At 47.7% G+C, this 24,162-nt stretch overlaps 1 protein-coding gene across 1 annotated transcript in view; it reads left to right on the top strand.

The window, feature by feature from the left end:
• Positions 1-24,162, top strand: part of TMEM102 (transmembrane protein 102) — a 29,701-nt gene that overhangs the window by 313 nt on the left and 5,226 nt on the right.

Below are 24,162 nucleotides of genomic sequence, written 5' to 3'. Positions count from 1 at the left end.
ACTCAATCTACTCAGTTCTACCAACTCAGTTCCTGATTGGGTTCTTTAGTTTTCATTATGAGGTTATATGCATGAACTTCTTCTTGGCTTTGTTGCTTCTTTTCCTCAATCCCTTCTGTTCTTTTCCTTCCCACCCTTCTGTTGCTTCTTTCCCTCGCCATGAAAAGACTGTCGGAAAGGGACATCATAATCCCTATGTTGGTACCTGCGAAGGCACCGCCTCTGTTGTAGGGTTTACGATCCAACTGACTGGCTCCTTGAGCCTGCCGGACATGTTGGTCGGTCCCTCCGACCGTATCGGTTGGACTGACCTCATCCTAATGCGGCACTCAGACCGTTTTGCTGGATGGCGGTCAGACCACCACCGACAGCCTGTCGTTGGTGGTCCGACCGTCATCCTAACCAGGCCCTTAGTTCTGAATACAGTAACGAGGGTATCCCATTGAAGTCACCTGTAAAAATGGGTCACCTAGAATTGATGATATAACTATTGCATTTACGACACAAATTAGGAAACTGTTGTCCCATGGCAATTAGTTGTGGGTATGTACACCCTAACATTTCCTGTAGGTGTAGACCTAAATAATAACAATTTGTGGTATTTAAATATTGACTGTGGTTTTATAAGTCTTTTACCTTGATAACTTTATCTAACTTTTATATTGGTTTAAGGTGAAGTTGTACATTTTAATGCAGCATTATTATAAGTCTTATTTTAACTGTTCTCAGCCACACTCCTGCATTGGTGGCTCAGAGCCATAGTAGAACTCCCCAGCTTGTAATCCACATGATGTCCCTGTTCTTATGGTATATACTACCAATGGTAGTGTCAGCAGAAACTTTTTATAGGTTTTCATTGAGTAACTTGGTTCAGCCTATGGCACTGATTGTTTCCCCACCCCCAAATTATACGGATTCAGTTTTTTTGTCTTGTTGTGATTTTGCAGATGGGCAGAGTTTTGCATCTTCCAGTTCGTGGACAGTCTTTTACTAACTTTATAGTTTTCTAGGTTCCTGTTCCCTCTCCACCACCTCCCCTCACCCTGCCACCACCATGTTGCAGGTCAAGATTGAACAGTTTCTCCTATGTCTCTATCTTGATGAGCGTCCGCCCCTCAGGATACTGCTATAGCAGCACAGTTTGGCTGGGTGACGTGGGAATGTCGGCCAGCAGCAGCCTAGAGTCGGTCTGTGGAATCCTGGATGCGGCGGAGACCTGTGGTCCTGTGATGCTTTTCTGGGTTTGTCAGTCCGTGTAAAGCAGTGGCCTGCATGGACCTGGCTGCTGTGAACCCCTTCAAGAAATCCAGGTGTCAGTTTTTAATAGTAAGTTAGTGATGATCAGACAATATAAGTGGACTTCCGCTTTCATTCGTTGGGAGAGTGGCTCTCCCAAAATTTCTATACTTTGTTTACAACACTTCCAATATGGATACCTCCGAAATGGCATGCAGACTTACTCTTTAATTACGTCGCTTCTATGGGGCACAGGTCAGAGGAAGGTAGTACTCAGAATAATGCAACATACAAAACTGGAGGGAGGACTCGCGGTCCTGGACATTGAGCAATACTATCTGGTGGCCCAACTTCAAAGGGTGGCAAGGTGGGTAGGTGACCTCCAATCTCAGACCCGAGAAATAGACCCTTTTGCTCCAGACCTTGGACTTCTGTGGAAGTTGTTGTTGGGCAAGGGTGGGGACACACCTGAGGATATTGAGTTGATCACAATGGCCAGGAGATGCCGGAGACGAGTTCTCCGAAAAACAAATACCAAATTCCCATACTCACCTGACCTTCCCCTGACGACATTGCGGGTGCTTCCTTGTGGAACAACATTGATGGGACTGGAAGATTGGGGAACAGCATGAGTAACAAGAATAGGTGATCCGTACAGCGACGGAGAATTCATGCCACATGAGGACCTCCAAGAGAGTTACGAGCTGCCCCAAGGACATTTTTTGGTAAACGCGGGATTAGTGGCAGCGATTAGTGCATACTGAAAACTGGGACCCGCTGAACCACCGACACATGCCACTTGTAGATACTTGGGCACTGGGGGTGGTAGAATTAAAGCAGCCACATGCCTATATGGGGCACTGAGTAGAGACTCGTCGCAGGCACTGTCCAAATTTTGGAATAGCTGGGTAGAGGACCTGAAAAGATAAATCCTGGGAAAATATATTAGAGGGGATCCCCAAGTCCTCAAGAAATGCCAGATTCCATCAAATTAACGTCTTCATACTGCACAGAGCCTACCTCACTCCCGGGAAGATAAACTCGTTTTTCCAGAGAGATGATGCGGAATGCCTGAGATGTGGGGAGGTGGATGCGGAATTACTCCACATGTTGGACATGCCCTGAATTTCAGGACTTTTTGGAAGAAGTAACAACCACTATTAGGGAGACAATAGATCGACCAATCCTGCTCACAGCCTATTGGGATTATTCTCACACAATGCTAAGAATTGGGTTACCAGTCGATTTCATAGCATGTTATGTTATGTTATTGTTATTTGTTGTGCGCACAGCTACTCCAGCTAAGGAGCGTCCTGGCGCATTTGACAAGGTAAGGCATAACACAACAGGTGCTAACAGAAAACTAAAAGGGGGCAACTGAAACAGAAAGGTTTTATGGCTTTCCGGAAAGCCGTGAGGTCCTCCAGCAGGCGAATTTCAACCGGAAGAGAGTTCCATGTTATTGCAGCTTTAACGCTGAAGGAACATCCCCCCACGCGGCAAAGCCTGTATCTAGGAACTACAGCAAAGGCCTGGCCTAGGGAACGGAGAGTGCGTGTTGGGACATAGAAAGAAAGAAAGCTGGACATAATTTCAGGGCCTATGCCTCTCAGAATCTTAAAGGTCAAACAAAGGACCTTAAAAAGGATACGCTTCCTCACTGGAAGCCAGTGTAAGGAGCGAAGGACACTTGACACCGAGCAAAATCTGGGCAGGCCAACAATCGCTCTGTCCGCAGCATTTTGTACCCGTTGCAGGCGAGTAAGCTCAGCCTGATTAGCCCCAACCAGGAGAGAGCTAGCGTAATCCAGTCGAGAGATGATAGTGGCCTGGATTACCAGCTGCCTGGTTGAGGGGGGGGGTTGTCATTACAACGCTACCATTGCTTTGCATGTCACTACAACGCATGTCACTACAACGCAGGCATTACATCGCAAGTCATTACAATGCATACCATTAGAATGCATAGTACCCTTACACTGACCAACACTTACCCTACTGTTGCATTCACTGGAGTTACAATAGTAATTAATACCCCTACACTATCCAACAATGACCATACTGTTGCACTCACTGGAGTTACAATAGTAATTAATACCCCTACACTATCCAACTCTTTCCCTACTGTTGCACCCCCTGGAGTTACAATAGTAATTAATACCCCTACACTATCCAACTCTTTCCCTACTGTTGCACCCCCTGGAGTTACAATAGTAATTAATACCCCTACACTATCCAACTCTTTCCCTACTGTTGCACCCCCTGGAGTTACAATAGTAATTAATACCCCTACACTATCCAACTCTTTCCCTACTGTTGCACTCACTGGAGTTAGAATAGTAAATATTACCCCTACACTATCCAACTCTTTCCCTACTGTTGCACCCCCTGGAGTTACAATAGTAATTAATACCCCTACACTATCCAACTCTTTCCCTACTGTTGCACTCACTGGAGTTAGAATAGTAATTTTTACCCCTACACTATCCAACAATTACTTTAAATTCGATGTAATGGTATGCACTGTAAAGGTATAATGCGATGTATTGGAATGTGATGTAATGGAATGCGTTGTAAATGTAGTTTCTGAAAATGTGATGTAATGGCATGCGTTGTAAAGGTAGTTTCTGAAAATGTGATGTAATGGCATGCAATGTAAAAGAATGCATTGTAAAGGATGTTGCTATGTAAAAACTCCGTTTTAAAGGCATGCGTTGTAATTGTATGCGTTGTAACCTCATACATTCCCCAAATACACGGTGGGGAGGAAGAGGCGGGCATGGTGCCTGGTAGATATTTGTATGTGTTCCCCCCCCACTCACCAGCGGTCTCTAAACACCTGCCACGAACAGTCCATCTGTGGTACTCTCCCTTGGTTTTCGCATGGCCTTGTGGGTAGAAGGGTGGCAGCAGCACTGGCATGCCACTGCCCACCCCCGCACCGCTCATTTGAGTGAGGGGGTTGTGTCTGCAGCTGCGGTGGTTGAATGGGGGGAGGTGGGGTGTAGGCCTGGGCAGGTACATTGGACTACTTTAACACCTTTGTGCCCCCAGGATGGGTCCCTCCGCCCACATTCCACCCTGGTGGAGGCTGGAGTGCCCCAGGGCTGCCCGCCCCCACCTGGCCTCCGTTTGTCTGCCTGGCCCCTCTCTTCCACCCACTCTGCCCCTTCAAGGTCACGATCAAGCGCGTGCTGACGAGTGACGACACCCAAAATGTACATTAAAATTCCTCTGGACTCGTGACACTTATCGACCCGCAGAGGCGGCTGCAGCAGCGCCGGGCAGGGTGACCTCTGCCCGGGGCCAGGCAGCCGCATCCGAGCGAACCTCACTTCCTGCAACCATCCCTTGGGGAGTGGCGCCCCCGCTGGGCACCTTCGGTGCTTCGACAACGGGTCCAAATAATGTCACACAGTTGGTGACAGAGCAACTTTAGAAACCAGTCCTGGCACATACAACAGATGGGTGTTTCTTTCCTCCCGTGAGCCCTTGCGCCATTATGGCCTGTGCCTAGAAGCAGTCGGGACTCAGTGCTTTACAAGTGTAACTACTACGTTTATTTAATCTGATTTCCCCAGGGTTCAGTTACAACACATACGTCTCTTCCCTGCAGTGGTGCACAGTTTTTTCCCCTCAAAGCACTACATTGGCACTGCAGCGTTCGTAATCTATGAACAAATGTTTGTGATATTAATAAAAATAATCTCATGTCATCTCTTTAACAGTACAGAAAATAGATCCACTTATTTCTTGAGGAAGTCTTCGACTCGTTAAAGTCTGATTAAGGGGTATTTTCATGGTAGCATTTTATCACCCACACTGTTGCCTAGAGTCTACACAAAACCTAACCAAACACAGGAAGCTTCAGCTTTTTCATGAAGTTCAAGAGAAGTTTTGAAAGGTTAGTGCATTCCAAAGGGAGGGTGCCTGCACAGACAAGCATTGAAAAAACTTTACCTTGAGGGCACCACTATTGGCTTTGCCAACTCATGATGTTTTAAAAATGTGCCCGCATTGGCAAAGCCAGGAGGGGTGACCGACCATCCTAAAACTATGGAAGACATTGGTTTATGTACTCTGTAGATGGCTGCCACATTGTGTGTCGCGACATAAAGTAGCATCGCAACACAGCACAGCGGCCATCTTTAAAGTACAGAAATAAAATGCAGGATGCAACTTGATAATGCAATGCAGTGGCGAGCATGGAAATCTAGGTAACCATGTTGCCATATATTAATATGGCCTCCATGGTGCATGACACAATGGATGACTTTACTTGGTGGCCATCTTGAAAGTACAGAAATTCATATTTTCTCTAGTTTTTATTATGGTCAGTCGCTGCTGTTGGCTTTGCCAGTGTCAGCGCGTATTGAAAGCATCCGGCATTGTGAAAAGGCCATTAATGGCAGCCACCGTGGAGCGAGAATAGAGTGGTAAGGAAGAGAGAGACGATGGGGGAAGGCGTACAATGAGGCACAGTAACCTGTTGTGGTGCATCACCCAGGACCTAGCCAAGCCCGCCATCCGAGACCTTTCACAGCATGGAGGAGTCATCGAAGAGAGACTGGGTGGGAGAAGGTTGTGGCTGCAGAACAACATCCTGGGCATCATCCAGCCTGCCACCCTGTGCTTATTGCACTGCAGAGTAGTACTGGAAGGGAGGGTGTGAGGAGACTGATGTGGTGGGGGAGGTTCATGGACCACGGAAAGATGGGAAGTGTGCACTCCGCAGAGGCAGGAACAGGAAATGCACTTCTCGGGAGTGTGAACTAAAAAAGCTAAACAGAAAAGCAGTTCCATGATGTCAGCAATGGAAGGGCACATCCTGTCCAATCAAAAGCAAGGGTAAGAAGAAATACTCAAGTGGCGGGACAAAAACAAGAGGGAGAAAAAACGTCCAATGAATCAAAGGGACTTGTGGGCTCCAGATAGCACATTGCAAGATGGCCGCACATTAGTGTAGCTGTGCCGGCTGGGTTCCTTCAATCTGCCTATTAATCGGCCCAGGCCCCACCGGCTGAGATAAAATACCCACCTAGCTGACCGGGAACTACTGGTGCACACAACAAACAGGAAAAGAGCCTCAGCCGCTCACCGTGAACTGCCGTGGGGCCGTGCTGCGGAGAATTGACTGTGGCGTGGCTGTCGAACGGGCCCGTACTCTGAGCGGGGAGAGGTGCAGAGTTTGTATCTGTGGGTGTGCTGCTGAAGTGGGCCCTGGCCGAGAACCAGTGAGTAGGGTGCGCCGCTGGATCGCGGTCAGAGAAGTGTGTGTGTGGACGGGTGCACCACTCTCCCGCCGCAGAGCCGGTTTGAGCGTTGGGCCCCTGGTTGGTGGCCTGTTACTTGAAGGGAACTGAGTCCCGGCCGGACGTGGGTGTCCCATATTTATAAACGGAACCCGCTAGGGGGGCGCAGCGGACACAATAGGGACCTGGGGCCCCATTTCCCACGCAGAGTTGCCGACGGACGACCTTGACTCTGCCCTGACAAAAAGCGGGTCACACCAGAGTGTTGCTAGTTACCATAGCTGAAGCTTGTAAACATTTCAGTAAGAAGCAGAACTGTCCAGTATATGCATTAATATAGTAAGGGCGCTGCAAGGTCCTTGGACTGTACTCTTGTCTCCTGCCGGGGTTCGACATGGAGCTCTACAGGAATCGCATGTTAACTGCCATACATCTGGGAGGAATAGAGCAGGAACAGATAGAACTGCCCCCTACACTGTGAACAACTGTGGTGCACCCGGCTGCCCTTGTCATGGGTAAAGTAGAGAAAACACAGGCAAGGCTCACATTTGAAACAAGAGGTTCTACAAAGCAGCTGTCTGAGGCGGACACGTTAAGAGTGACAGCCCACGGGGACCGCGGAGAGGAGCTCCCTTGAAACAACACTACTAGCTATGCAAAATAGCTTGCAATCCATTGATGGCAAAATTGACTCCTTAAATCTATGACTAGACAATATAGCAGCAAAAATGGACAAGCAGTCTGCATGCATTGCGGAGAAGGAACGGAGAATCTCCAAAGCTGAGGACGAATTACAAACCGTGAGCTCGAAGAGCTTGAATATGGAGAGTGTCCTGGCGATCATTCAAGCAAAGAATGAAGACTTAGAGGCGTGCTCCCGCCGCAATAATCTACGCATTATTGGTGTACCGGAGTCCACTAATACTGGGAAAATGGAGACCTACATTCAAGAAATGCTGAAGGCTTAGTTTGGAGCCGAAAACCTATCGGCACTGCTGGTAGTGGAGATGGCACATTGCGCGCTCACATCGTGGCTGCCACCAAGAATCCCCCACGCCCTATCATAGCGAAACTCCTGAATTATCGGGACAGAGATACGGTCCTCAGGCTGGCCAGAGTAAAAAGGAGTAGTGCAATACCAGGGAAATCCGGTTTCTTTCTACCTGGACTTCACAGCTACAGTACAGTCTGCATGGAGAGAATTCCTGCCTGTCAAGCGGCAGCTGCAAAAGGCAAATGTTGAAGATGGGAAGATTGAATACAGAACATGAGCAATGGGAGGAACAGTAGTTACAAGAGCACTTATGGTGCCTATAATACGGCCATGGACCTGTCCTCCCTGACGAAGGAAAATACTATACAGCCCAGTAGACCAGTGTACATTGCAGCAGGTGGGGAAGGGTTATCATATTGCCTGGGAACCCGGCCCCTTGCGTCCACCTGGAGGGTGATTGGGACACTGGCAACCGCCCGCGAGGGAGCACCCCAGATGAGTCCAACACAGTGTGCTGCATTTTTCTTGTAATTGTTTTTTTAGGAATGTCAATGCCACAATGGTATATGTTTATTAACTGTTGGGGATGTCTTTGGCTAGTCGGGGTTGCTGAAGTGGGAGGGGGAAAGTTTGTGTTCATTTATGGTATACCTTCACAAACATACTTCTTCAAAAATCTTTATTTCGATCACAAGATCATAAAAGATATACATTACATTCTATATAAGAGTTTAAAAACGTATTAAACAGCTTTAGTGATCAGAATATTAAAAGAGAAATAAAATGGAGATGTACCACAATTTAAATCTGTCTCAAGTCATCAAGTCTTTTTACGCAAGTCTTTTACACGACTACTTCAGGCGTACCACATTGAAGTTAAAAATTTGGATAGAGCAAAAACTAAAGTGGGAGATAAGTCTGTCTTTAAAACTCTGTAAGCGGGTAAAAAGGTTCTGAACCCCAAATTCCTGAGCAAGGGGACTAGCCAATATTTCCTGCTCCTCTCATAGCCCCTACAAAAAAAGATCACGTGAACATCGTTCTCCTTTGGATGAGCACATGCCGGGCAAGTTTCTAGGGAGGAGCGACAAGACCAGGATGCTGTGAATGATGCTAGTGGAAGGGTTCCATATCTCCATTGGAGGAATAATTTCCTTGTTAATGCTGGGGTCATGGCATCTAAGACACTTTCGAGTTGATAGGAGTCTTTAGTTTTTATGAACTGGTTGGATAATGATCCGTCCCGGGTGCCTTCGGTAGCTCTGAGGAGCATATGTTCGTAATAAGGTCTCGCGAGAACCTTTTTCAGGATCTTTGTACAGGTGTTTAATCGGTCCAGCCATAGTTCTGGGAATCCAATTACCCCCAACGTTTCCTTAATGTAAGTCAACCACGAAATTCTTTTAGCGTTGGGTAACTGTAAAAACTCCTGTAGCTCAGCTCTATAATTTGAAAGGTCTGGGCTGCTCCATAGACGCCGCCAGAATGTCAAAGGCTTAAGACCCAGCTCCTCCGTTATTGGCCGAATACCCATATCCAGTCTAAGAGGGAGTAGTGGAGTACTCTGTGGGAGAGCAACAATCTGTCTCAGAAATTTGTTCTCAGTTGTTAATAGTTTAAGTGATGGGATATGACCCCACAACTCACCCCCGTATGTAACACCCCCCGGGCTTGGGCTTTGTAGATATGAATAATGGGGCTAAGTGGCCGGTATGGAGATTTGTTCACCAGTCTCATAGTGCCACCCACCAACTGTGCCAGTTTGATGTTCACTTTTGACTGGTGAGCCGACCACGTTAGATTTTCATTAAGAGTGATCCCCAAATATTCAATTGTATGCACCCGTTCCAAATTAACTGTTCCCAACCTAGGAGGTGCATGATTTTGAGGCTTGGGGTTGAGAATCATGTATTTAGTTTTTTGTGGGTTAATTTCAAGTCCCCGCTCTAAACAGAACTGCATGAACCCATCTAGAACACGTTGAATGCCCATAGGGGATTTCGACAGCAGCAGGGTGTCGTCTGCAAACATAATTGCAGGCACCCTGCTGCCAGTCAATTTTGGGGCATCAGTGTTGGGAATCCTGGTCAGGTGGGCAATTACCCCGTTCACAAAGAGGCAAAACAGGGTCGGTGCGAGCACACAACCCTGCCTTACCCCTCTGCGAACGGGGAATCTTTCGGTTAAGTTGCCACCTTTGCCACACCTAACGCGGGCATAGTTGTTGTGATGTAATCTCATCAGGATTGCCAGGATGTCTCCAGGGACATTCAACTCCTCCATAACTTTCCATAGTTTCGCCCTAGGAACCAAATCGAAGGCGGCACGCAGGTCTACAAAGACAGTATACAAGGTGCCACCCTCAATTACTGCTGTCCTCCAATATAAGAGGTTCAGCCTAAAAATGTGGTCTATTGTAGAGACCCCCTGTCTAAATCCCGCCTGGTAAGGGGTCAAGATACCTGTCTCCTCTATCCAATCCTGTAACCGGTCCAAAATCAGTCTTCCGAAAAGCTTTTGGGATATATCAATAAGACTGATTGGACGGTAATTGGCTGGTAGCAGAGGGGACCCCTTTTTAGGGCTCGGACTCCTCCCCACTGAAAGTGGGAGGAGCTTCGAGAACTAATGTTAAAGAAGAAAAAAAAAGAAGTATCTCCTAGGGCTTTGGCCGAGACAAATTCCACACATTCCTTTGCGTGTTCTGTCATCTGGCCAGTGATTCGTCTTCGTTGTGTTGTCGTTTTAATAGGCTTGAAGTGATAGGGTAAATGTAGTTTTGTTCCGCCATCTTGGGCATATTTCGTTCGTGCTCGCGCAAAGAAGTACATTAATTATAATTAGGAGCTGTCAGGGTGGCCGTGTAATGCATTCCAGATGGTGTGCGCGCGTTCACCATCTAGCAGTGTGTTTGTCTGGCGCGCGTCCTCCTCGCGTGCACACAGGCATAGACGCCGTGTGCGGCTCCTTCCTGCCGGCCCGGGGAGCTGCTCTGCCGCTCTCTGGCTCACCCCCGTCTCCCCGCCTGATTTAGTCTGTAGTTTATGGGCACGTGCCAGGAGCAGTAGATGTGCTGCGGTGCTCTCTGCAGTTTATGGGGACGTGCAAGTGGCAGCAGCAGCGCCGCTGTGCTCCCGTATGGCCCCCGAGCCCATCCGCACTGGGTAATGGGCACGCGCAGGGCAGCGGCAGCAGAAGCACCGAACTGCGAGGCGCTCTAGTCTGCACCGGTTTGCCAAGCTGAAATTGTAAAGCATCACAATGCGAGGAGCGCCTGTGTAAACACAAAACAGCACACGGATCCAAGCTGTTCGTGATTTGCGCTGCCAAAACTCCATCAATCTTTAAGAAGGTGGGATACAAGGATTATGTATTCTTATAACACACTATTTCGAGCAGGAACACTCTTATCTTGCCAAAACACGGGCCAAAAGGAGTTCGCGGATTATGTCAAAAAGGCCAGGACATTTCTAGAGGGGATTACAAGGAAAAAATGCTTTAAGTCGGAGCACGTAAATATGCGTTATAGCAGCTCACACCGAGCACCTGTGAAAACTAATAACTACAACAAATCTTTTCACTGAGAAACGCACCAGGCACTATAAACGGATGAAAACTATGGCTCAGATCAGCTAAAAAAACACCAAAGAAATAATGCAAAGCCCATTGGGTTGAGAGTGCTCCAGTTCCCCCCCCCTCCTCCCCCCTCAACCCCCCTCCCCCTCCCCCCCCTCTCCTGTCACCTGGGGTAGGCCAAGCTGACCGGGCTGCGGCTGCATGAAACACAGAAAACTGGATATTTGCATAATGAACGAGACCAACTATGTTTCTAACGGTGGCGAGATGAAATGCTGATTATCATTAAAGTAGAGTTGGGAAAACTAAAAGACAGACAATGACCAATAGCATTGACTGCAGATGCAGAACTGGAAAGCCGGACGAAGACCGGATGTAGGTGTTATCGACAAGGATCTTGCACAAGAACATCCCTTCTCCGCACTAGAACAAATATGCAGCGACGAACAAATAACCTGTGAGGTTTGGCGGGGAGAATCACTTTCAACAACAAATGGATAACCAAAATTTGAAAAGCCGGCTAGGCGAGACAATGAGATGGGAGACAATGCTGCAGAATGCAGTGCAGCATGACACAGCACAAGACATACAGTGAGCTACACTGCTGCCTAGGCTAGAACAAACTGTTACACAATGAATCCAGAGGTGACACGCTTCCTTCCAGCGCCTATTCATGGCACGGCAGAACGGACGCAAGCAGATCTAGGCACTTGTACGCAGCACATAAAGGACACAGGGCAATAACCCAGGCCCTGGGCCAGGGAGGGGATGTGCACCTGTGCACTTTAGTGCGGGTCAAATGGCAATGGAGGGCTCAGAGGTCATACAGGGCACTGCAGAGCAGAACACTACAAAACGTAGTTTGAATACAGTAGTTTGTAAGCACTAACATGCATAATGTACAGCAAGATGTCTCACTGAGTTAAACTCTTGCTGCGAACATCGGTTTTGATAGGAAGAACAAGCAAAGCCAACGTAAATGTCCATCCTTCCTATGTATGTAAACTGCGTACCAATTCATTGGTTAACTGTAACATCTTTTGTTGCAGCGCTTTCAAGTCGTAAGTGTTGAGATGTGAGATGTGAGTGTAGAGTAGTGAGTAGAGTAGTGAGTAGAGTAGTGAGTAGAGTAGTGAGTAGAGTAGTGAGTAGAGTAGTGAGTAGAGTAGTGAGTAGAGTAGTGAGTAGAGTAGTGAGTAGAGTAGTGAGTAGAGTAGTGAGTAGAGTAGTGAGTAGAGTAGAGAGTAGAGTAGAGAGTAGTAGAGTAGTGAGTAGTGAGTAGTGAGTAGTGAGTAGTGAGTAGAGTAGTGAGTGCAGAGTAGTGAGTAGGGGAGTGAGAAGTGAGTAGAGTAGTGAGTAGTGAGTGCAGAGTAGTGACTAGAGTAGTGAGTTGTGAGTGCAGAGTAGTGAGTAGAGTAGTGAGTAGAGTAGTGAGTAGAGTAGTGAGTAGTGAGTAGAGTAGTGAGTAGAGTAGTGAGTAGAGTAGTGAGTAGAGTAGTGAGTAGAGTAGTGAGTAGTGAGTAGAGTAGTGAGTAGTGAATAGAGTAGTGAGGTGAGTAGTGAGTAGTGAGTGCAGAGTAGTGAGGTGAGTAGAGTAGAGTAGTGAGTAAAGTAGTGAGTGCAGAGTAGTGAGTAGTGAGTAGTGTAGTGAGGTGAGTAGTGAGTAGTGAGTGTAGAGTAGTGAGTAGAGTAGTGAGTAGAGTAGTGAGTAGAGTAGTGAGGTGAGTAGAGTAGTGAGTAAAGTAGTGAGTGCAGAGTAATGAGTAGTGAGTAGAGTAGTGAGTGGAGAGTAGTGAGTAGTGAGTAGTGAGTGCAGAGTAGTGAGTAGTGAGTAGACTAGTGAGTAGAGTAGTCAGTAGAGTAGTGAGTCGTGAGTAGAGTAGTGAGTAGAGTAGTGAGTGCAGAGTAGTGACTAGAGTAGTGACTAGAGTAGTGAGTAGTGAGTGCAGAGTAGTGAGTAGTGAGTGCAGAGTAGTGAGTAGAGTAGAGTAGTGAGTAGTACATCACAGGCAGCAGCTGTGCAAGCATCTTACACTCACAAGGAGACCACAGGCAGCTGAGGTGCAAGCTTCTCCCACTCACAAGAAGGACATCACAAGCAGCAGCGGTGCAAGCTTCTCACACTCACAAGAACGACATCACAGGCAGCAGCAGTGCAAGCTTCTTACACTCACGAGGAGACCACAAGCAGCAGAGGTACAAGCTTCTCACACTCGCAAGAAATACATCACAAGCAGCAGTGGTGCAAGCTTCCCTTACACACTGACAGCAGGTACTGTGCCAAGGCAGCAGCAGCAACAGAGCAAGAGTCCCTTACAAAGAACAGGAACAGCACAGAGATGCACAATGCAATCTTCTCATACTCACAGGCAGCAGCGGTGCAAGTTTCTCACACTCACAAGAAGGACATCACAGGCAGCAGCTGTGCAAGCTTCTTACACTCACAAGGAGACCACAGGCAGCTGAGGTGCAAGCTTCTCCCACTCACAAGAAGGACATCACAAGCAGCAGCGGTGCAAGCTTCTCATACTCACAAGAACGACATCACAGGCAGCAGCAGTGCAAGCTTCTTACACTCACAAGGAGGCCACAGGCAGCAGAGGTGCAAGCTTCTCACACTCGCAAGAACGACATCACAAGCAGCAGTGGTGCAAGCTTCCCTTACACACTCACAGCAGGTACTGTGCCAAGGCAGCAGCAGCAACAGAGCAAGAGTCCCTTACAAAGAACAGGCACAGCACAGAGATGCTCAATGCAATCTTTCTCATACTCACAGGCAGCAGCGGTGCAAGCTTCTCACACTCGCACGAAGGACATCACAGGCAGCAGCTGTGCAAGCTTCTTACACTCACAAGGAGACCACAGGCAGCTGAGGTGCAAGCTTCTCCCACTCACAAGGACCTCACAAGCAGCAGTGGTGCAAGCTTCTCACACTCACAAGAACGACATCACAGGCAGCAGCAGTGCAATCTTCTTGCACTCACAAGGAGACCACAGGCAGCAGAGGTGCAAGCTCCTCACACTCACAAGAAGGACATCACAGGCAGTAACGGTGCAATATTCTCACACTCACAAGGAGATCACTGGCAGTACACACCACATGAACACACTCCATAACACATAGCAACAATACATTGGCATTTACAATGCCATTAGCTCAAACTCAAATAAATCCGAGCCCGATTGCATTTCTAATGCTTGTTATAAATTGGAACCACCTCTGCTCCCAACCAAGTGTCCGGGACCTCCATTCCCCCCAGAATGGCATTGAATATCAATGTAAGATATGGGGCCCATATCCCTGGTTCCTGCTTGAACAGGTCCCCAGGTACACCATCGAGACCAGGCGCTTTCCCAGCGGACAAACCAGCTATGGCCACCCTCACCTCTTTTTCAGTGAAAGGGTCACTAATTGAATCTGGGGCAGCCATACTGTTTGTTATATTGGGAGACCCTTTCTCTACTGAGTACAGCGCCTGAAAGTGACTCTGCCATAGACTAGGTGCTATGTTAGGCTCGATTGCTGAGGATAAATCCTCTGTACCATTAGAGACTATACGCCAAAATTTGCGCGAGTCTTTAATGGTTAGGGATCTTGAGAGGTTTTCCCAATATTTTTGATCCCATTCAGCCCTCGCATTCGCCAGGAGCTTTCTATAGGACCTTCTCCTGGCTTGAATTTCTTTCCTGCTTTTACGCCCCTTTATTGCAAGTATCAATTTGGCCTTAGATTCCCTGTAAGTAACATTATACCAGGTCGTCTTAGCTAACGGTGCTTTTCTTTTCCCTGCCTTTGAGAACAAATCTAGCTCTAGCGTACTATTTAGATCTGCATGTATCTGGGCGAGCTTTTCTCTATTTGGCTCTCCTTCCACATCCTTCCCTATCTGAAAAGCCCTCTCCAATAACGGGATAATCCTTGAATATAGTTTAGGTATTTTATCTCCACTAGTTGCCAGTTTCTCCCACCTGACTTTTCTCCGATTATTTTCGAGTAGGAGTCCTGTCTTACCTTAATCCATGCCAAGCGTTGTAGCCTCGTGCCCCGGTAAAGAGTAGGATAGTTCCAGGGCATTGTGGTCACTATCCCTTCTCTCAATGACTTTAAAATCGACTATTTGTGACCACATTGGTAATTTGACAAGGATATAATCCAGTCTCGATTCACTACCAGATTTGTTGTAAGTATAGATACTTGGTATGTCTGATTTGCAGCGGCTGTTGCAGGCCCTTAAGCCTTGGTTTAGAGTAAGGGCAGTTATCTGCAAGGCCAGGGGGGTCCAGGCGCTGGGTGGAGGCGCCGCCGTCACAGGAACAAGCCAACGAGAATCTTCTTCGAAGGAGGGGCCATCACGTAAGCCTGGTAGTGGTTCGTACTGTGAGTTTAGGTCACCTCCCACCAGGCATGGGAGTTCCCATGGAATGCCATCGAGGAACGCAGAGAGTTCCTCTATGGTACTAGATTCTTTTGACATGGGTACCGGTCTTGAGTATATGTTGACGACCACCAATTTCGAGGAATTTGGCCATTCTAATAGGACGGCCAGAATATCGTCGGAGTCTGTCTCCAAACAGGTAGCCTGGCAGCCTAGATCCGTTGCTACCCATGTCGCGAGTCCTCTCGATGGCCTGCCCCTTGCCCCCCACTTGGCAGGTTTAGAAAAGGCTGCGTATCCCTGAAAAGAAAGTTCCTCATGCACCCAGGTCTCCTGGAAAAGTAGTATATTTTTGGAACTAATAAAAGAACCCCACTCTGTGCAGTCAATTTTACTAGCTAAACCCGCGACGTTCCATGAAATCAGAACTAGGGAATATAGATTGGTAGTAGATGAACCTTTGGAAATGGTGTTAACGACACTACTCTCCGGCGTTGCCGTCTGGATTGGGGATGAGTAGCACAGAGCCAATCTTGGAGTAGTATGGATCGCAGTTGGATCCTCTTTGATCGGTTCTAGAGCTAGGTTTAGTTCCAATACCTTTTGTGCCCTTGTGTGTGATGTGGGTACTGGGAGCGTACTGTTCCCTATCCAATGTGATGTGGTCGATCCACACCCCTCATTTTCCGATTGTCAATCTACCATTTCCAAGCTACTAAATCTATTGTAGGTAGGGAAGTGGACTGGATAGTGCATTCTATGGGGCCCTGGAATTCCTCTAATAAGTCCTCCCCCTCCGCCCCTCCTCCTTGTAATAGTTTCCCAACCTGCCTCCTCCCCGTGTGGTAAAAAGTGGTCTATAGGTCTTCCCCTGTGATGAAATGGAGCGCTTCTCTCCCTACGACAACTTTCCCAGTCATCCAGCAACTCTTGGTGGTACCCCCATCTCTGATCCTCCAAGTTGTGTACACTTGATGGATAGAAAAATGAGAGAGGAAGGGGTTGGATGTTACTGCCTTGGTCGTCAGAAGTCCAGGCACAAATATAAGCAGCTGTGCCCGGTTCTCTGAAGGTGACCAGGACACAGTCTCCCCTTATAGATTTTCTAGAATATCCCACCCAGGTGGCCCGCCTGACCATAGAGATGTCACTGGTTATTCCTCTCGGGAGCGGTCTATATGTGGATAACCAGCTAACAACCTTGTTCCTAAGTGAAGATGTTGGTTCTGTTGTCATAGGTTTTAATTCCGGAACCCCTGCTAGGACTAAGGTGTAAGGGGCAGCCTCTGGAGGAAGGTTGACAGGTTTTGGTTTGCGGATGGGGTTGGATTTCTCTCCCATAAGTGTTAAATCGCCCTTAGTATCAATCGGGATAAGAGCAGTATCTTTGGATCGGGGGATAGTAGTTGGAGTAGCAATTAGTGTATGTTGAGATGTTGGGGGGACGTTATTGGTGTTGGGGTTAGCCGGGAGTTGCAATGTCTTGTTTGAATTGACTTGTGGGTTTTGAGAGCCAGTAGAGGGTAACTTGTTCTTTACAACTAGAATGGAATCGTTACCCTTTTTAAACTTTGGATCAGGGCCCCCTTTCACTGCTTTAGATCCGTTGGGATCATGTTTTTTCGAATCAACTAGTTGCACCGTAGATTTCTCGATGTTAACTAGCCTGGCTTCGATCTTGATCAATCGAGCTTCAAGAGGGCTCAGTAGGAACCTGAGAAGTGTACCAATATCCTCCAGTGTGATGTCATCGCTGGAGTTATCCACTAGAGTGATATTTGTGGCCGGGGAAATTGTAGTGCCCGGCTTCTCTAAGTTAATAACTGTAGTGCCTCCTTTCGCCCCTTTTCCCCTCGATGATTTAGATTTTGGAGACTTAGTCTTGTTATCTTCTTTGGTTTGCCCCCCTCTTCTTTTTTTGTATTGCACCTTCCCTGACCCCCCTATCTCTGTCAGAGCTAGACTCTTTGTCATTAACTATCACTGTATTGGGTTCCAGAGTTGGATTAAAGGTTCCTGGTGAAATTTGGAGCATTTGAGTATTTGGGAGGGCCATTAAACTCATGTCCTCGAGTTCACTGGGAGCCTCGATTGTGAAATCAGGGTCAGTTGTTGTAACACTAGGGAATTGATGTACTCCCGGGTCAGTCATTGCACTAATTGTAGACACGAGCCTCCCCTCCGGGGTTCTTGCTTGAGCCATTGGCCCCATTGAGGATCTCCTGACCCAGTCAATTTCCTGGGAAATTCGTCTCTCCAGAACCTCGATTTCATCAATCAGAAGAGATCCGGCTTTGACAAAGTAATTATCAATGGGGCCCTTTGCGACTCCCGCCGCGGCTAGTGTAGTTTTGCTTCTAGTTTCTCTAGTGCTCATCGCTTCGTTGGTTGGGGATCAGCTCAGGCAAAGAGGGGAGGGCCCGGACCGGACTCTGCCGTACTCTAACGGCCTCAAACGGCCCGCTCTTCGCCCGCGCTTCCGTCCGCGCGCGCGTCAGGAGGCTGGGCTAAATAAGAGGAGGGGGCGGGAAGAGGCACCAGGTGCGCGGGATGATCTTGCGCAAGCACCTCTGGTCCTCGCAGTCCCGCTCCCGGTCTCAAGGCGTGGTCTCCTCACGGCAGATGGCGACCGAGCACACGGGCTCCCAGGTCACAAGGCAAGTTCAGTTTGGAGCTGGTTACCAAGACAGGGAAGGCTTGTACAGAACTCGACTGCGAGCGGCACCCCAAACATACACAATTTTCCGTCTCATACACCCCGGTTGCCATACAGCTCGAGCACCGACACAACATTATGAAGAGATACTAAGACACGGTTAGATGACAGTATAAACCTTATTACATCGAACTTGAGAGGTCTCAACCCCCAAAATGTTAGGTTCGTAGTTCAATTTTTAGCCGGACATAATATTCATGTGGCCTTGTTGCAAGAGAGACACTTGGATAAGCGCTCGGATGGCGCCGTAGGCTCCCGGTGGCCGATATGCCGCTTAGCCTCCTCATATTCCACATACTCACGGAGGGTCCTGCTTTTGATTAGGCGAGGGATCCCTATTGCACTCACGTACCACCAGGTGGATGATCCGGGCAGACTTTTAAATTTTTTAAAAAAAGATTTGTATTTGTCTCTGATCCGGGCAGACTTTTAATTGCAAGGGGCAGCTGGCAGGTTCTGATGTTACAATAGTTAATACCTATGCACCAAACATAGATGATCCGGAGTTTTGTTCAGATATCTGGAGACGATTGCACACCATTTCACCTACACACATTATTTGGGGAGGAGATTTGAATACGTATTTGAATCCTATAATGGATCGCTCAGAAGATACGGAGTGGCGGGGCAAACAGTCAGCCAAGATTCTACGGGGTGGGATGGATGAATACGGTCTGGAGGATGCCTAGCGATTGAGACACCCAAAGAAGAGGGAATGTACATTTGTTTCCACGGTCCATGGAACGTGGGCGAGACTGGAATACTGGCTACTCTCGACTGAGATGTGCCAATGGGTGGATGAAGTATGACACCTCCCTAGGACGCTGTCTGATCATGCACCGGTCCTGTTGCGACTGAAGGTTCCAAGTGTAGCCCCTGCACCGTTTGTCTGGCGCTTCCGCCCAGCGGTGCTCTTGGACACAGCCTTTAAAGAGGAGGTCCGCAAGGCAAAGATAGAATATTTTTCTTTAAACACAGATTCTGTATCTAGCCGAGGCTCACTGTGGGAAGCTTTTAAAATCACAATAAGAGTAAAATGTATAAGCATACAAACAGGAGTACTGAAATGCCTTAGAACACAATTAAACAAGGCTGAGGATAAGCTACACTCTTTAGAAAGAGAATTTGAACGTCACCCAACAGGCTATCTTAGCGTCTATTAGAGAACAATTGTCGAATTATGAGTCTCTGGCAGATCAAGAGGCACGCTTTATGTCGAAACGTCATGTGGCTCGCGTGTATTGTGAGGGTGGGAGACCTGGGCATAGCCTTGCACAAAAGCTGCAATTGCAGAAGGGTACAGAGTCTGTAGTACACATAATGGGCGAAGGAGATACAGCGTGCTATTCAAATTTAGAGATACTCCAGGCATTCAAACAATTCTATGCAGGCTTATACGGACCAAAAATCACGGAATTGTCGAATGAATTGTGCCATTATCTTGAGGAAGTGGCTCTGGCATGGCTGTCGCCGGGACAAAGGGAATACCTAACGCAGACAGTGGCAGTCGACGAGGTGAGGGAGGCAATCCACGTATTGCCGAATGGCGAGGCTCCCGGATTGGACGGCTTCGCCAGGGAATTTTATAAAGAATACTCTGACCCCACTAGCCCCACACCTGCATGCAGTCTACGAGGAGGCATATGACAGTGGTGCTCTACCATCCTCGTTAAGAGGCACTCGTTATAGCATTGCTGAAGGCGAGGTGTGAATCTTATAGGCCACTATCTCTCATAAATGAATCACAGGGACTTACAGACGAGAAAGGCTCCTCACCCACGCACACAAAGCGCTCCACAACACTGGCCCCGAATACCTCAACAACCGCCTGTCGTTCTACACACCCACCCGCCAGCTCCGCTCCGCCAACCTCGCCCTCGTCTCAAGGATTCGCAGAACCACAACCGGAGGAAGATCGTTCTCCTACCTGGCCGCCAAGACATGTAACTCCCTCCCCACACATCTACGAATGACCCAGGACCATCTCACCTTCAGGAAGCACCTCAAGACCTGGCTTGTCGAGCAGTAACAGCACCCCCCTCCCGTCAGTGCCTTGAGACCCTCACAGGTGAGTAGCGCGCTCTACAAATGGATTGATTAATTGATTGATTGATTGAAAGTCATCCAATAATGAGCAAGGGGCTGACAGAAAGCCCACTCCATGGAGTGCTGTATAGAATGCTGACGGCAACAGATGGGTGAAGCCTTCACGCATGACCAGGTTCTATTGGGGACTAGAAGCTTCACCTGCTCTTTGTTCCGTGACTCCTAGTTTAGAAGCGGGTGTGTACCTTTGGCAGAGAGGTGAGGGCCAGATGATGAAAACCACTTGAGCTCCAGGTTTATGATTTTTTTGAGTTATTTAACATTTACTTCCAATAATGGTAACACTGAACCTGGGCAACCATATAAACGTATACAAAAAGCCCATGTTTATGAAATCGCCCCATATGCGGCCGGTCTATCACGCCTGTATAAAACAAGCATTTGCAATGCAATAGGTCTCGCATTAGGAAAGTTTGAGCTATTGGCATTGTAAATGACAATATTTTTGTATGTGTTGGTTTTGAAAATGGATACATTAATAGCATTGTTATTTACAATCCCAATAGCTTAAACTTTTGCAAATGTGACACCTATTGCATTTGTAATGCAATATGTGTTGTGTTGAGAGTGGGAGAGCGGGACAGTGGGAGAGTGGGTGGGAGAGTCAGTGAGTGGGTGGGTGGGAGAGTGAGTGGGTGGGTGGGAGGGAGAGTCAGTGAGTGGGTGGGAGAGTGAGTGGGTGGGTGGGAGAGTCAGTGAGTGGGTGGGAGAGTCAGTGAGTGGGTGGGAGAGTGAGTGGGTGGGAGAGTCAGTGAGTGGGTGGGAGAGTCAGTGAGTAGGTGGGAGAGTCAGTGAGTGAGTGGGAGAGTCAGTGAGTGGGTGGGAGAGTCAGTGAGTGGGTGGGAGAGTCAGTGAGTGGGTGGGAGAGTCAGTGAGTGGGTGGGAGAGTCAGTGAGTGGGAGGGAGAGTCAGTGAGTTGTAGGGCTGGATTACATTCCATGGCTTCCAATTAAAATTACCATCGGACAATGAATCCAGCAAATAAGGACTTTGGCTAAACAGCTCCCCCATTACCTGTTAAGACATTTTTCATCAAGTATCACTTGGACGCTCATGGACTGTGTGCTTGTGGCAGCTGTATGGGGCATTTGTTATTAGCATGCATAAGCTACTGCTGAAGGTCTTCGAGCAGTTTCCGGTTTTGCTTTATTATGCCTGAACATTAGTATGCAAACTACTAAAGATATTTCAATGTGATTCTCTCGAGGCTCGTTAGTCCCTTATCACATCCCCAAATTCTCCTACAGACTTTACAGACTTTAACTTAGAGATTACTCTCCAGGTTAAGAGGGAAAAAAAAACTAAACATACACGGCGTTCCTGGCGATCAGAATCACGGCAGTAATGGTAACTGCTTTTGCTACTCGAAATGCGAGCCTTAGCGATTTTATTTAGGAGTGGCTATAATTAAACATAATGCATTTTATTTTTCTTGACTGCTGTACTGACCTGTGAACAAAAGAAACTAATTCTGACTGCCAGAAGAGAGCATCATAGTTGCATCCCAGAATCATGCAAGGTCAATAGCCACTGCACAGTATGCCTTTTACAGTAAAATAACAAGGAAGTGTCAGCACAGAAAAGCGGGCGAATAAAATAAAACACAACTTTTACACATATCGAAGTCCTATGTGCTGACGCGGTGCCCAGGGTGATGTGTCTACAGACAGGAAAGGGTTAAAACGCAAACTCACCGCAGCAGCCCGGCTTCAACAGGAAGCCAGGCAACCTTTGTTGGGACGGGGGCGGGGCCGGACACGCGACCGGAGCTTCCCAGGAGGCAGGCTGCAGTGGCTGGCGCATGGCTCCGGTGCAGAGAGAGGAGAGCCCTGCGTGCAGCCGGCGTCCGCCCGGGAAGCCAAGGAGCGGAGTGCCGGTGTCCCTGTGCCCGTTGACGTCGGAAGAGTCCTGCGGAGTAGAAGTCCCGGTGAGTGGGGCTGCAGCGTGTGTATGTGTGTGTGTACGCGCGCGCGCCTGTGTGTGCGTGCGTGCATGCAGAGGGGTGGGGGCTGGATGTGTCCGGTGAGTGGGGCTCCGTGCTTGCGTGTCTGTGTGTATGCAGAGGGGTGGGTGGGGGGCGGCAGCGTGTGTGTGTGAGCGCCCGCCTGTGTGTATGCGTGCATGCAGAGGGGTGGGGGCTGGCTGTGAGTTACTCTGCGCAAGCGCGGCTCAGACGCGCGCTCCCGCGGTCAAAACTGAGACTGCAAAAGCGCGCGTCTGAGTCGTGTCCACTCTCCTGAATACGGGTCACATTAGGTCTGTAGCAGACACTCTCAATGCTCACGCATTGAGAGTACGTCTGCTCGACCTAAAAAGACTACAGAGTCGAGCTTGGTAGTACAGCAGAGAGTAATAGCACCATGCAGATGCTTGTTAACTTAATCCAAGCCTTATCTCTATGCCAGTGAAAGGAGCCATGGGCCTCTGAGATATAACCCTCCCTTTATAGGCTACAGATAGTACAAACTGCTGCATTTTAAGCAATGTGAAATCCCTGTAGCATATTTCGTGATAGGCCTGAGTAGCACACGTTGCTGGAATCCCTGATGGAGTAATTTGAAACTAACAACTAATGCTTGTTTCTTCAAGAATCGAAGAATATGTGGTTTGTGTTCCCTCAGGCACACAAACACCAATAACTTGAGTGATCACACTAGCCATACATAATTAATTTATTAAACATCCTCATAAGGGTAGTAACTATATAGGTCAAAAATGAAATATGATCTAATAATGTTTCATGGAGAGGAGGACTAAAAAATTCTGAAACCACATTCCTGAATCAAATCTTCATTGACCATTTGTGCCAGAGAAACACCTGCACCTCAAATCACATTTATTTGCAGCACGTATGATATCATTTTGTATTAAAGAAAATAGGAAGTAGTTGTGAGATCACAGTTAAGCGTCAACAATGTTTTGGCTCCACAAATATTTAAAGTCAAGCCTTCCTCAGGATTCAGAAATACAAAACTTAATTTCCACAAAGGACTAGACTGTGTCAGTGCTTTCTATTGAATGGAAATATGCACAGATTCTATCTAAAAACAATTAAATACGTATCCATACGAAACATTTCCGGTTGAACATTTTTGTCAATTCCTGCCTGTTGCACAATCCTTTCCCCTTGCAATGCTTTATTGCAACATAGTGTTGTAAATCGCAATATGTGGTTGATTTGGCTTTGGATGATGGTACTTCTAGGTCATGAATTGTGAGTGAGCATGAGTGAGGAATGTTTGGTATTTTAACCTTTTTGACTGTGCTGTAGGCAAGCCTTGACTTGTAAAGTTTGTTTTTGTCTCGCTACTGGGGCTTTCGCTGAACCAGTTATTGTTGCAGCTGTCTCCCGAGTGCATGTCAGAGTGCTCTAGGTAAGATCAAGACTTTATCCTCGATCCGGCGTTGACGAGTGGAGGCCACTTCCAACAAGTTGGCGGAGTTCCTGTTACCTATCTGTTAGAAGACTTGGGCCACTCGCAAAGCGTAACACAGGATGTCAGCCATTGTCCATTCTGGCACCTCCGGTGCTCCCACTGATGGTGGGTATTCTTGCTGCTCCCCATGGTAGCGAGACCCCTATTTTCACAAGTTTGCTGCTCTTGCACCAGTTGCTGGTACTTTCTTGAGCAGTCGGCCAGCAGCCTTTTATTTATTTATTTATTTATTTATTTATTTATTTATTTATTTATTTATTTTAGCGCTGGCCTGACCCGGAGGTATCGGAGCGCTTTACAACATTTATAGTGAAGAAAATCGAACACATAGTATGGCAATCGTAAACACAGTAAAACATTGGTAAACAATGAGACGCGACGGGTCCAGTTAACCATTCGGGGGAGTACAGTTGAGGTAGAGGTCTTTGAGCTGGCTTTTGAATTTTAGGAAGGAGGGGATGGTTCTGAT

Source organism: Lissotriton helveticus, chromosome 12 (assembly GCF_964261635.1).
Source record: "Lissotriton helveticus chromosome 12, aLisHel1.1, whole genome shotgun sequence".
Taxonomy (NCBI): Eukaryota; Metazoa; Chordata; class Amphibia; order Caudata; family Salamandridae; genus Lissotriton; species Lissotriton helveticus.
This window is presented reverse-complemented; position numbering and strand designations above follow the sequence as displayed.